Source organism: Talpa occidentalis, unplaced genomic scaffold (assembly GCF_014898055.3).
Source record: "Talpa occidentalis isolate TD23 unplaced genomic scaffold, MPIMG_talOcc4v2.1 talOcc4.13, whole genome shotgun sequence".
NCBI classification, from domain to species: domain Eukaryota; kingdom Metazoa; phylum Chordata; class Mammalia; order Eulipotyphla; family Talpidae; genus Talpa; species Talpa occidentalis.
Genome location: NW_023601322.1, coordinates 82,164,778 through 82,179,741, shown reverse-complemented (window position 1 = coordinate 82,179,741; position 14,964 = coordinate 82,164,778). Strand labels below are relative to the sequence as shown.

General features: G+C 42.0%; 1 long non-coding RNA gene and 1 pseudogene across 4 annotated transcripts in view; both read left to right on the top strand.

The window, feature by feature from the left end:
- The window catches only part of LOC119242747 (uncharacterized), a 77,946-nt gene that overhangs the window by 14,464 nt on the left and 48,518 nt on the right, over positions 1-14,964 (top strand). For 3 of the 4 annotated variants that reach the window (XR_008551497.1, XR_008551498.1, XR_008551495.1), the window contains exon 4: positions 3,170-3,271. This is a non-coding gene — a long non-coding RNA (uncharacterized LOC119242747). Of the gene's footprint in view, positions 1-3,169; positions 3,272-5,256; positions 5,290-14,964 lie in introns of those variants that run through there. The other variant, XR_005124557.2, reaches the window with a different exon arrangement.
- LOC119243883 (U2 spliceosomal RNA) lies at positions 12,887-12,964 on the top strand (annotated as a pseudogene).

Sequence of the window (14,964 nt, the reverse complement as noted above, 5' to 3'; positions counted from 1 at the left end):
GAAAGGTACTAACTTAAAAAAAAAAAATCTGTGCTTTACATATTAGAAAGTTTAGTTGATCATACTTAACCTAAGAGTACACCATATCTTTATAATTATTGGCAATCCCTTTAGTGGAATCAGTATTCAAGGCTCTGTTTCTAAGGAGGATGCACCTTATGGAGCTTGGAATTAAGAGATACCCTCTGAATTAAAGTAAGAATGAACTCATCCTTCTTAGAAGTGCCTTCTCTGGGAGATGGTAAATCTGTGCCTGGAAAAACTAGGGAGTCTTCAGATCCGATCCAATCTTTGAAACCAGGATACAACTTAATTACTCAGTTATTTGGTAACATGTCAGGCATGAAGAGATGATAAATGGAGAGTGGAGAGGAAGCATCAATCAGTTTTTTCCTCTAGCTACTGGAAAACTGAGGCTCAAATCTAGACCCCACTTCTGTCAAGCATGCAAGATTTCACAGACCTATACTTGTCAGGCAAATATGTTATTTCTCTCCCTCTATTTCTCCTTGGATTCCATTTTCATACTGAAAGTGTTAAAATCATATCATACTATAGTTTGTTGTTACCAGCATTTTTATGTCATACACTAAAATTAGAAACTTGTGTCTATTTTGGCTCTGTATAAGAGAGGGCTCACCAAAGGGCAGACCTGAGTTGTTCTGCAAGGTGATTTCCAAAGTTCTTGACATTATTTTAACCCCCCGGAGGATCTGAGCACTTCACAAACTCTAAGCTTGATCCCAACGTCATTGAGATCATGTAACTACCTACCTAGAGTCTAAATTCCTAAGAAGCCTTTGGGTACATTCACATTTCTTCATAGGAGAGAGATGTGCTGGCCAGCAGACATAAATATTCTATTAAGCGTGGCCCAATTTTCTTTGTAAAACCTAAAGGTGATATTCCAGTTCATTAATTCATCTCTTCTATGTCTAATTTGCATGAGTCTGTCCTCTCCATCCTTAATTGTGTTGCAGTCTGGTAGGATTATGTGGTGATTGTGTGCAGGTGATGAGCAGTCCCTGAAACCTTTGTTCTACCTATAAAGTCCTGCCTTGTGTGGAGCTCCAGGGTCTGCCAGAAGCCCATGCTTTGGTTCCATTCCACTTGAAGGGAGAAAAGAACTTCACTACATTTCTTGGGTTCACTATGAATACATTTTGATATGCCATTAAACTTAAATGTTTCTCTGTAGAAAATCTGTTACTATGCCAGTGGTGAGAATTATCCCAGATACCAAAATTATAAGGCAACAATGTTCAGGTCTGAAATCTGCCAATGCAGCTCAATCAAACGCTGGCATTTTCTTTCTTTTGCATTCTTGAAATCTTCTTGAATCATCTGTCAAATGCTTTTGCTGTTTATGTGGTCCTTCATCAAATGAGCATTTATCATGCACCTACTATACATTAAATGTTGTGGTAAATCCTACCATGTGGAATAAAAAGTCTTGTGAGCAATACATGTAGCTCAAAAGAACTTTATAGAGTGTGTTCTTATATCAATACCTTGTGATAAGAGATACAAGAGAAAAATAATTGATGCTGATATAGAAACAGGGAGAACCAGAACATACCCCCTTGCCACCAAAAGATGTTTGTTAACTAAGTAAACATATGTGCTCAATTGAGACATTCCCAGTTTCTGCCAGTTGTCCTGGCATAGTTACTCATGAGACCTCCCTTCCCATTAAAAGTATGCTGGTTACGGTAGTAAATTATATGGTCACACTAACTTTAAACAAAGTGGAAACTTAGTAAACTGCTAGGTCCTATAAGGGATAATGACTTCTAAGTACTTTGGAAAACATCCTGAGGTGAAGATAAGCATTAGTAGTGTAATGGGCTGAGATTAACTTGGTTCCTGGCTTGATTCCAGGGAAAAAATCACAGCTTCAAATGTAATGTATTTAAGGGCATGAAATTGATGTTGAGTGAAGAGGAATGAAGAAGGGGCTCATTAGTAAATAAAACCTGAATTGTTTTCAATGTTGTGAAGACAGATCCAGTGGAAGAAAAAGATCCTAGGCCTTTAGCACAGTGAGAACCTAGAAACCTTTTTCTATGAAAGCAGACAGCAGAATGTGCTCATAAAACATGTCAACTGAGGGAATCTTGGAAATCAACTCCGAGATGATGCCACAGATCATAAGTGTGCATGGCATACTTGGAGACAGGAACCATTCTCTCCCATCATACACGATGTGGACTCAGGCCGTGATGTTAGGCTCACCGTTTCGTTAACATGTACACCCTGGTTTCTTCAAATGCAATCCAAGACTCAAAATGCCGTCCTTGCTACCTCCCAGGGTTGTTGTGAAGATGGAATAAAATCATGTAAGTTACAAAGGTCTTGCTGACCGTGTTTGTTAGTAGCACATTCATTAGCCCAGCCCATGGCCTAAGCAAGATCTAATGCCACTGTGGCCAAAAGTGACCATGCCCTTTAGAACTGAATAAAAGATCCTGGTTTGTGCTTTATAGCTCCCTTATTCCTCTCTCTCTCTCTCTCTCTCTCTCTCTCTCTCTCTCTCTCTCTCTCTCTCTCGCACTTGAACATCCACAAAATCACACCCCAAATAAGATGGTCATTAAGCAGCTGACAGAAATTAGGGCTGTCATGTGCTGTGCTTTGTGCTGAGAGGTCATAGCTACAACAGGTAAAACACATGATGTCTGCACACAAGTCTTCCCTTCCAGGATTGGATTACGACAACCTAAGAAGGTTCAATAAAAGTGACTCAACACTTTTGAAATGAGTATCAAGCTCCAAAGGGAATCTAAGCCTTTAAAATAAACATGGTTGTGCAAAATAAACCGTCCCCTAGGAGAATGTGAATGACTTCACCAAAATGGCAAGAACTAGAGTCTTGAAAAGTTTTCTCCTGTACAGATGGGCCAGGCATTTTCTCTTTTCACTCTGTGGAAGATATTTCTGAGTAAATCAAAAAGATCTATTAAATCCTTTATAGGGAGTTACATGAATCTTCTAAACATATTGAATGATTTCAGGTAAGCTAGGTCACAGAGACAGAAGTGTGGAAGGACTAATGTAGTGGAAGGTTATTTCTTGCTCCTTCAAGAATCCTGTGCCTGCTTCTGCTGGTGGGGGGGTCTTTCTCATATGGTGGCCCAGTGACCCCCTTCTGTGTTTCTGCTTTCCTTAGGGCCTCACCATCACTTGCATCCAGCCCATACCTCCCTGAAAGGGAAAAGCCTGGAAGACACACAAGTTCTTCTTAAGGATGTGAGCGAACAGGAACATTCTGGTATGCTTGACATAGTTTTTTTTTTTTTTCTTAAATTCTTTTTTATTTAAATTTTATAAGCATAAATTTAACTGTGTGATCCATCTAGACTTGGGGGCGTGGGGATAAGGAAAAATAGGAACACTGCAATGGGAACACAAAGACGATAGGATCTTTCTAGAAGATGGGGGTGAATGTGTGCTTTCTCCTCTGATGGAATTGTTTGGTGGTTAAGCATCAGCAAAGTAAGTAAAAGGGGGAGAAGGCCCAAAAGTCTAGGGTGAAGGATTATGGGTGCTGGGTGTATTATAGTGACATACATCTGAAGAGGTGTGAACCTAGATCCCTAAAATATATACAATGTTATAAGTCAGTGGTTACCTCACTAAGAAACAATATGATTAAAAAAATAATTAAGATTATAGAAAAGCTCAAATTTATTGGATTTGCCCACAGTCAGCAATGTTGATCTTGTTGGTCTTGCCATTCCTGGAGCCAAGCATTCTGAGGCTTCCACTGTATTTATACACATTTCACAGTAGTTATCTGTGGAGAGGACCTCCTGCTTTCCAGCCAACTTCTCAGTCCTGATCATGCAGACCAAAAGGTGGGAACCATTGGTGCTGGATGCAGTATTTGCCTGATAAGATAACAGGAACTTTTTGCCTCAAGATGAAATTCCTATCATCAAATTCCTCCCTGTCTGTGGAACTTGCTGTGATACCATTATGATGTGTGAATTCACCACACTGGCACATAAATCCCAGAATAGTTCTGAAAGTAGGAATGTGTGTGACCAAATCCTTTCTTCCCGGGGCTCAAAGAATGAGGGGTGATGCAGTCCCCTGGCTCACTGTCTGCAGCAATGTCAAAGAACAAGGTGGGGGACCTCCCTGTTGGCACAGAAGGTTGGAACACAGCACTATGGGGCAGTCTGCGGCCTCTGCAGCACGGGTTCGATCCCCAGCCTGTCAGGGGGCAACCCACGTGGCACAGCAGATCTCTCCTGTCTTGCCCGCTGTTCCCCTCAACAGTGTGTTTTGGTCAGTCTGTCTGGTCTGTTCCCTACTCTGTCTCTGGTGAGTTCTCTCACCACCCACACTTCTGACCTGTACCCCAGCTCTTCTATGCATGGATGAATAGATCCTTAAAAAAAAAAAAAAAAAGAACAAGGTGGGACTGTTCAATCGTTAGTCTTTGGCCGCATCTGTAAGGCTTCTTTATAAATGTTAAACCTGGCCCTCCAGCCCATTAGTCTCTTCTGACTTTGTTCGCAGGAGTCCAGTCCTCTAAATCATCACTGATACAATGCGCTAGTAGAATTTTGTAGCTGATCACATGCAGGTAGTGAATAGCCTGAAACTTTTGTTCTAGACCCAATGCCAGAAACAGAAAGATATGTCCTGTGGTTTGACTCTCTAGAACTCAAGGTCGTGGCCCCGCCAAGACTCAAGAGTCTGCGAAAAGTTTTAGGTGGGAAGAAAAGCAGAGCATGAATATTGATAAATAACCTTCTCTGTTACAGATAAGATTCTCTGTGCCAGGACTGACAGTAGAGAGTAGAAGTAAGACTAAGAAAGGAAAAAGGGTCTGAAAGGACCCACCTGTCACTGGCCACTTTCCCTCCATGCATCGTCCACAGCTGTGTCCCTGTTCCTTATACAGCCGATGCAGTAGGAAGGCAGGACGGAGAGTTAATTCCCTTGTGGCAAACCCTTATGTCTGGTACTTTAGTAATAGTAACGGGGATCAATTTCAGGCCTACTGGCCTTGTGATAGCATTGGTGAAAAGTCTTTGGCCAGAATATGGGCAGATCCATTCCCTCCACAGTCCCCAGGAATCCAGAGCCTTCTTAGAATTTTTCATTCGAAAATGTTTATACACCTTGGCAATGATTTGCAAGGAGACAGTTTTCAACCACAGAAAGTTTTAGGAACTTTAGACATTGAGACCTTTGGGCCCCGAACCAATTTAAGTTGTGCTTCTACTTTTCTCACCATTCTAGAAGGTGATCCTTGACTGGGCCACAGAGAACTTGAAAATAGAGAATCCACTGGGAAAGAAGAAAGTCCGGCTTGGCTGCTGGGCTCAGTGTTTAACTGAAAGGCAAAACTTCAGGAAATTGTGAAACCACCCGTCATTAAGTAGGTGGTGTGAAGCTGGAGAATATTATCTAAAAATACAAGACTCTGGCAGAAAAAGTTACTTTTCAGCTCCCATTTGTGTCTCTGATTGTCCGTCTGCCTGTTTTTTCTCTTTCTCAAATGAGGGAAGAATTAGAATCCTAGATTTAATCTTTCCTTAGGCAGGTAATCACAGATTTAGCCCTTTTATCAAATTACATAATTTTAATGCAAGGGAAAGGGGTAGATAACGAGTATAAAGATGCACCATGCACTTTAAGCAGAATAAGTGGGGGGGATGTCTGAGGGGATTTAAGATAGACCATGGAAGAAGGATGGGGGTGTGCCAGTGACTTGGTGGATTTTGTCATGGGGTCAGTGAGGTGCCAGTCATAACCTTTCTCCTGCAGGGGGAACCAGAACGCAATTGACCTCAAATATAAAATAACTTCTCGTAAAGATGAGCTGGGAAACACATCTTAGACCTATAGCTGCAGTGAGGCTGTTTAAATCTATGCACACCTGATCCAGACTGACTTGCCCATCCACTTCAGGTGGCTGATCTGCGAGGGAGTTCTTGAGAATACTCTGGAAGCATCTGGAAGGATGGGGAGGCAAGGGATGTGGTATATGAGGCACAGGGAGGTGAGAAGTTCAGATAAGGAAAGTGACAGATGACCTAAGGCTCACGAGTAACTGTGGGAACAGACATCAGTGGCACGATGGATTTTGCCCTGATTTTGATGAAAATTAGAGTTTGATGCACAGGCCTCAGAGGGTCAAATTAGGATATAGGTTGAGGTGCAATATCCCTGGCTGATTTTGTGTCCCACAGTGAGGAGGGTAAGTGGTAGTTAAGAGTAGGGAGCAATTAATCAAGAGCATGTGATTTTCACTGGGGACGTAGAGATTGGCAGTGGTGCTGGCTGGGCTGCTCTTCTTCATGGTTGGTAGTGTTAAAGAAAAAAAATTATTGATCACACTTGTTAAAGAACAATAAAGCAGACTTTATTTAGAGGTACCATCGGGATAGGTGTAGGGGCTACTGCAATGGTATCTAGCAGTAAAGCAGAAAGATTGGCCTCGACTCTGAATCCCTCAAATAAGAGGCTTTTTCGGGGTGGGGGTGGGGAGGGTGCTGTGGATGGAAAGTTACTAGGAGAAAACATCAGGGTAAGGAAGAGATGTTGGCTAAACGGACCTAATAGGATTGTTACTGACCATGATTAGACAGTGAGTAATCAGATAGTGAAAGGGTGAAATTCTGCCTAAATTGCAGAATTCTTGTTAAAATTGCACATGCATGGACGAACACAGAAGTCCAAAAGTCAAGGTCTGGTTGAAAAGGAGCTCAGAGGAGCCCAATGAGGGCTTGGTTAAGAAAAATCTTTTTTCAGTGGACACATCTTCAGCACTCTCAGTGAGGGAGCGCAGGAACACAGGGACTCCCACCTCCTCCGGCTAAGAATGTCTGTAGCTCTCTCTCGATATGAATTTGCCTCAATTTCTCAAAATATTTAAGACTTTCACTATATGTTTGTGTGTATATATATATTGTGGAAATTCTCTGGGGACTACACCTGAGAAAATAAAGCAAACATTGTTTAAAAATGAACAATGATGTAAAATATATATAAATATATAAATTAAAAAGTCGTTGTTAAGTTAAACTAAGATTGCTGCTTTTGAAGTTGAAAATCTGTCATGTCAGCAATTTTGTACAATAAACAATAAGTCAGCTTAATACTGAAGTGAAGAATAGGTTCCTTGGGCATTCTGTATTTTCATTGTCATAGTGCAAATACCCCAGGGTGCGCCTAAAGGTTTCAGGATTCAGGCTGCCCTCAGGTGGACCCAAGGATAACTTTAAAGTAACAGTCACCGAAATCTTCAATTTGTCTTTCCACAAGTGAGAGAACAGTTTCTTAGTGTGATTCGGTGACTATTTTTCAATAAGAACCCAAAGTCTACCTACCTCAGTCTTGTAAATGACCTTGCTACCTACATGTCAGGAAGCAGGGGGTACTAGTAAGAATTTCCTTAAACCCCTATCCAGGCATTATGTATTTGTCTATAGCTGAATTCAAATAGATTACCTGGTGGTCTTTGGCCTAGTACTGAAGAATGAACTTAGAAATAGCTGCTCTCATGTTACATTGAGCCATGCAAAAGACTGGCAGTTCTCAGGTATGCAGTTGTTAGCTTCTTGTACCAGAGACTGACACTGCCAACCCAGAGTCTGTACTACCCCCAGGTAATCATACTAAAATGCAATCAGGAGGGGTCAGTTTTGTGATTTGAATGTATCAAGGTCCATGCCTTAGTTCAGGAATCCCACTTCTGGGGTCCTACTGCTGTCTGCTTCTCTAGTGTCACCTCCACATGCTGCCTTTTCTCGGCCATGCTCAACACTGCTTCTTGGAATGCACTGCGCATTTCATGCTTCTTCCTTTTCTACAGGCTTATTCTTCAACCTGTCAGTTTTCTTATTGTCAAGACTTCACGTAGAGGCCTCCCCGGTGGCTCAGCGGGTTGAGCGTAGCACTGTGAAACTGTCCACAGCCTCTGCAGTGGGGGGTTGATTCCTGGCTGGCCAGGGAGATACCCACATGGCGCGGCAGACTTCTCCTGTCTCGCCTGCTGCTCCCCTCAGCAATGTTTTTGGTTGTCTTCTTGTTCTGTTCCCCACTCTGTCTCTAGTGAATCATCTCACCTTCCCATGCCTCTGGCCTGTACCCCAGTTCTTGTATAGATAAACAAAACTTTAAAAAGAAATAAAGACTTCACTTACTTGAAGCTCTCACTCTTCTAGGAAATGTTTGAGCTAGAGACCCTTTCTCTGTGGAGACATATCCTCTTAGACAAGCCTCTTCCATTGCTTTTTCCCACTAGATATTTAGTTTCCTAACTTGTCTCACTAGTAGTATGTTATATGAACTACATGAAATAACATGTGTCCAAATTTTGAGTTAAAAATGAACAGTTGTCTACAACTTAGCTCCCTATAGACTAAATAATGTAAAAGTATATCTAATTTCTGTAGAGTAATAATTTTATTGAGAAAGAACACAGTTTTAGCTACCCTTTGGATAACTATTTTTATGGATTGAAGCAGTCCTTTTTAAGTAGCATTGGTAAACAATTATTGAGTACCTATTCTGAGACAGGCACCAGGCTAACCATATATATATTAATCCTAGAAACTAGCCTTAGCTTTCTCATTTCAAAGAAATGAAATTAGAAAGAAAACAAAGTAAAGATTCCTTTGATTTATTGGACTGATAAACATAGATTTTTACCTATCCTCTTTAAGTCACCTGAAAACCAGTGGAAAAATTTACTATCACTTCACTGTTAAACACATATTAAATACACATCATATCTTTGAATGAAAAAATATATATCTTGGTCTTCTAGTAATTAAACTAGTGTGTTCTTGTTTGTCTTGCCCCAAGCACTGTTTCTGTTTGCTCCAATAAACCTCTGGTGACATTCCTCCTAATTTGCCACTCTTTTAAATCTTCCTTTCCCTTCCATTTTATTAAGAATCACAGAGCTCAGAATCACAGGACAGCAATTGGATCTACCAGAGTTATCTGGATCATTCAAAAGGTATATCCCTGCCTGGTGGATTTTCGATTGAAATAAAATAAGATGACATGAAAGTACAGGGAAGATGAATGGCTTCAGCTGATGGGCAGCATTTCGAATTGGGTTTTGTTTTCTTGGAGAACTACGCTGTCATTTTTCTTCGTCTTATCCTGTCTCTGTTGGTTCTGTCTAGGGGATGTGTTTTAATGTGAAAAATTGAGTAATAGCTTCATAAAAAGAAATGCTGAGAAAATGCCTCCTGGATCCTGACTTACCACATAACCTTCTCACACTAAGTAAAGGACTTTATTTTATTCAATTAGGCATCAATTATAACCCAGGAAATCCATCTCTGCATTAAGTAGCAGGTAAGAAACAAACAGGATGCAACATGCTTTTGCCTAGGGCTTCTTTAGACCAGTTGTTTAAAGAGTTGTTCCTGAAAGAGTTCTGATGAGGGAGGATCTAAGTTTTCAGAATGTTTACTTAAGCTATACATCAGAAGCTTCCAGTATCTCTTAGCTAACACCTGAAATTGTCACAGGTGAGGGACACACACACACACACATCCCTTCCAAGGGCTAAAGGAAACTAACACAGGCCAAACTGATTCTTAAAACCCAGTAAAATTTAAGTGTTAAAGTAATTATTTTGCAGGTACTCCATAGTAATATGCATAAAGTACACTTGTAAGACAAACACTGAAAGACCAAACTCCTCTTCCTTCTCTCAGTCCACTGCTTCCTGCCCAACACAGTGACCCAGGCGCAGGCTCCACCTCTTTGCACTCTGTGGACTCAGCAACGTGGCTGATGGTGGGAGTTATGCTCAGAGCTCTAGACATAGGACTCTTCACCTCCAAATCCTCTGATTCCTAGCTTAGGAGAATTCTGTATTTTTGAAAAACACTTGATATGGTACACACTGCTGGCAAAAAGCAGCGAGAACCTCAGCAAGTTCTCTGTTAGCAAATCCCTACATGCAGCACCATAAAAGGTTCCAGGACCCTGAGCAAGTCTAGAACTAGGAAGAATCTCATATCTGAGAGTTCTTAACAATAATTCTGACTTTCTGAGACTCAATTTGCAGTACATGAGGCTGCTCTAACCTACACGGTCTATCTTATTGCTTTTTTTTAAAGATTTATTTATTTATGCATACAAGAGCTGGGGTGCAGGCCAGAGGTGCGGGGTAAGTGGGAGGATTCACCAGAGACAGAGAGGGGAGCAGAACAGGCAGACTGACTGAAATACACTGTTGAGGGGAGCAGCGGGCAAGACAGGAGTGGTCTGCTGTGCCATGTGGGTCACCTCCCTGGCCAGCTCGGGATCGAACTCGTGCTGCAGAGGCTGTGGACAGCTTCATAGGGCTGTGCTTAACCCCTTGTGCCACCATGGAGGCCCTCTATCTTATTGCTCTTACAAGGAGCATCAGCATCATGTGAGTTTTTGCTGGCTTGCCATAAATACAGAATCATGGGCACCACCACCACTGAATCAGAATCTACATCTTAACAAGATCCCCACAGTTTATGTATATTAGAATTTGGGAAGCTCTGCTCTGTCCAACTCTGATAGCTTCTAAGTTGGTTTTTATGAGTCTATCATAGACATGTTCCCCTGGCTAGCATCTCTGCCTGAAAGTCCATGCAGTTCTAAATTCTTCCAATTCTTCTAATCTAGAAAGGATGGAGGGTTAACCTTAAATCTGAGCTGTTGCTTTGGGCCCTTTGCTGCCTTGAACAATTCCTTATGTCAACATGGAACGCCTTGAAATTTTCCCCAATGGGGTTATTCATAGCTGGTTTCACTGGACTTTAGCAGGAACACGCTCTTATATTTGTACGACATATCGAAGGCAGCTATTTGTTTAAAATTCCATCTGTTGGCTGCTTTCCCATTTCTGAAGTTGATGACATGATCGCAAGTCATTCAGAAAAGGCATGAAAACTGATGATAGCTTTGTCTTTGTGCTTTCTGGCTCATGGTCCAATGCTAAACAATAGAACCACAATTTATTCAGGTTGACAATCAGAATTCCAAATGAATAGCACTTTTGATTGACTAGAAATTTCCTTTAAGAATGTATTCAAATAGTACTGTTTAATTTATTGAGGAGTGAAGTACAGGTCCTTGAAATACTGATAAAGGGTAAATTCTAAGAAATTTGAAATTTGACGTGTTAAATGTTGTCTGATTATGTCTGATAGCTCAGTTCTGAGTGTAATAGAAAGGATTATGTATCTGTCAATCAAATATTATCTGAGAACTTAACTATATTCTGGTTGTGGAAGCTGTGGGGAATGACACATTTTCACTCAACAGTTACCGAAATCCTGCTATGATGCTGTATACTCAATACACATAACTGGAGAAGACAGTGTCCCTTGCCTGACCAAAGGCGTGTAAATAAAAGTAGGTGATAAAGTCCTAGGGCACATTTATGGACTCTAGGAAAGCTCTCAAGGAGGAGAATCAGTTTTGTATTGGGAAGGCCACCATTTCATAAAGGCAGCTCTTGCAGAATTTTCCAGGCAAAGGGGAAGACACAGGAATGGAGGCATGTCATCACATGTCACACTCAAGGGCCTATGGGATGTTTACTGTGCCTGGCGTTTAGTTTTGTGAGGAAAATCAGACAGATGGCTCTGGAGTGGTTAGGTAGGGGCCAGGTCAAACATGTTGATAGATTCTTTTCTGTGGGTGGTGAGAAGTGATCAATTTTTTTAAACTGAAGAAAGTATCAGTTCCTCCATTATGCTCATTACATTATTCAATTCACTTTTCTCACAGCAACTCTAGGAGACAAAAGTTATCCCAATTTTCAAATGGAAAAACAGGTTAAATATTTCATAGATAACGAGTGGTAGGATACAAATAAATTCAAACTGTTTGACTCCATAGCATGGGCTTTTATATAAAATAATAAAGTATGATTCCTGATACTGGTTAATTAACAAGCTAACTGAAGTTTCAAAACTACCCATAGGGGCCTCCCTGGTGGCTCAAGGGGTTAAGCACAGCACTGTGAGGCAATCTGCAGCCTCTGCAGCATAAGTTTGATCCCTGGCCGGCCAGGTAGCTACCCACATGGCGCAGCAGACTTCTCCTGTCTTGCCCGCTGCTCCCCTCAGCAGTGTATTTCAGTCAGTCTGCTTGTTCTTTTCCCCATTCTGTTTCTGGTGAATCCTCTCACCCCCCCCCCCACACACACACACACACACTCTCACATACCTCTGGCCTGTACCCCAGCTCTTGTATGCATAAATAAATAAATCTTGAAAGAAAAAAAAAAAAAACTACCCATAGATCAAGCAACGGGAAAGTAACCAAGCATCACATACTATATGAAATTGACTGTAAGGGCAGGTGAGAGGAGGTGGTGGGAGCCACCAACTACTTGGTAGATGTGTAGTTGAACTTGGAAAATGAGGACAGCTTCAGAAGACAAAAATGTAAGGCACCTTAATTCCCCCAGCTGACCACATTTCCTCTACCCAGTTTAACTGGTATGTTTGGTCCCCTCTTCCCTCACTGCTACACTTTTTTCTCACCCACTTCTTGGTCTCCTGAGCAAAGCATGGGATGGAAACCAGCGTCTGCTCATTTCAAACTTTCTCTTTCTCCCACAATTTCTGCAACTTGAGGGAGAAGGGGAGGAACTATTCCTTGTCTTCCTCCATGTATACCACATACGGTCATAGGTGGCGGGGGTCTCCCTTTATCACAGAAGAACTCCTTGACTTGGATCCTCCTAGGTTTTGATATGCTCAAAGCAAAACCAAGGAATCTGTAAAAACCACCACACCCCAAGCCTGGCTTCGAAGATTATTCTTCCTGCCAGAAAATTCTGTTTTCTTGTACTCGTCAAGAGCTAAAGAATATGTTGTTTCTACGGGCTTCCTTTCTGTAACCAAATCTTATCGCTTCTCGGCCTTTTGGCTAAGATCAAGTGTAGTATCTGTAACCAAATCTTAATTTTCCTCTAGGCAGATGGTTTCCTCAGGTGGATTAGGACAGAATTAATGTACTCATGGAGGCAACAGAGCAAGCATACTAATAGTAAAATATTTCCCCCAGTACCAGTGTCATTAAGAAATATTTCAGGGGACCTCCTCAGTGGCGCAGCGGTTGAGCTCTGGGTTGCGAAGCGGCCCGCAGCCTCTGCAGCGCCGGTTCAATCCCCGGCTGCTCCCCAGCCACCGGAGGAGGGTCCCGCATGGCGTGCAGACCTCTCCTGCCGCCCGCTGCTCCCCTCAGCAGTGTACTTCGGTCCTTCTGCCTGCTCTGCTCCCTGCTCTGGCTCTGGTGAATTCTCTCACCCTCCCGTGCTTCTGACTGTACCCAGTGCTTGTATGCATGTATAAATCAATCAATCAATCAATCAATCTTAAAAAAAAAATATTTCAGGGCCTCCCCTGGTGGCGCAGGCGGTTGAGCGCAGCACCGAAGCTGTCCGCAGCCTCTGCAGTGCCGGTTCCATCCCGGCTGGCCTGCGAGGTCCCATATGGCACAGCAGACCTCTCCTGCCTCGCCCACTGCTCCCCTCAGCAGTGTATTTCAGTCAGTCTGCCTGTTCTGTTCCCCGCTCTGTCTCTGGTGAATCCTCTCACCCTCCCATGCATCTGGCCTGTACCCCAGTTCCTGTATAAATAAATAAATCTTTTAAAAAAAAGAATTAGTTCAGAATCATGGAAGAATGTTGAGTCTCCAGAATAATGTGAATTTATTTACAAATGTATGCGAATTCCAATTGTCTCTTAGCTGAGATAGAATGGTGCGTTGAAGAGTATTTGCAAATATCATGTGTTCCCATTAAAATGAAAATACCTTCATTGTGTACTCAGCCACACTGGCCTCATATAATCCGCTCTTCTGCCCATTCACTTCAGCTCAGCACAAACTTTACATAGCGCCTCACTCTGCAAATAAATATGTATGCGTGTATGCATGTATTTACAGTCTCCATGTACAAATCCATCAGATAGATTTTTTATCTATCTTGCTCATTAGCTTTATTTGATATCAAGATAAATTAATAATGAGCTAGTCCTATGTGGTTCATATGTTTGAGCTTTAAATTATAGCTCTTTTTGTCTTATCAATGGATTTCAACGATTTTCACTCATGAGCTATTAATTAAAATTTCTGGTCCATTTACTTGTAAAACTGCCCCTTTAAAATAATCCTTTGGCCCAGCCTGTACCTGTTTAATTTATTTAGGAACAAGTCTATACATTCATTTCCTGTTCTGCTGCCAAAGTTAACCTCCTGGAGTTTTTAAAAATGTGAGTGTCAACCTAGTGACACCACAAAGGTTTAACCCAGAAAAGAGAGAAGGGTTCTGCTTCCCCTAGACCATTATTAAATCTGTCAGCACTGAAGATAGTCCAGACTGGGTTTTAGGTTGACCTCTGGGGGGGTTTTCTGCAGGCACATGTGTGCAAAGTGATTAGTGCAAAAGTGTACAACGTTGGAAGGTTCACACTGAAAGGAGGGGGGTGGGCTGGAGTAACCTGCACATTGTAGAAAGCGCCCTTGTTGGAGCAGCATCATGCCTTTCCCTGCGCCAGTCTGAGGCTGAGCCCCGCTCTAGGTAAATGGCGTGCAGCACTGTGAAGCATTAGATTTTTAGAAGTGAAGTTAAACTGATAAATTAGACCTCATTTATTGAACAGCAGTTAGAGTCGATTGCCTAGGGAGTGGTTTGACACCTCTGAAGACCCTGCTAACTTAATTGGTGATAGTTTGGGGGCTGGAGGAAACATTTAAGCCAGGAGCAGCAGGACATCGTGGCGCATGAAAATGGAGCAGACAAGCATTCTCTCTGACAAGGGGAGTCATATATAGATTTTTGTGTCCATTGTTTTCGCTTATTTGTGTGTGTGCTTTACTCAGTCAATCAAATATAATTGACACCACTGGGTTCTGTTGTTTTGTAGATGACAGGCACTAATGCAAGGGAAAAAAGCTGGAAGTAAACTTCCCCCTGAAAGGCTG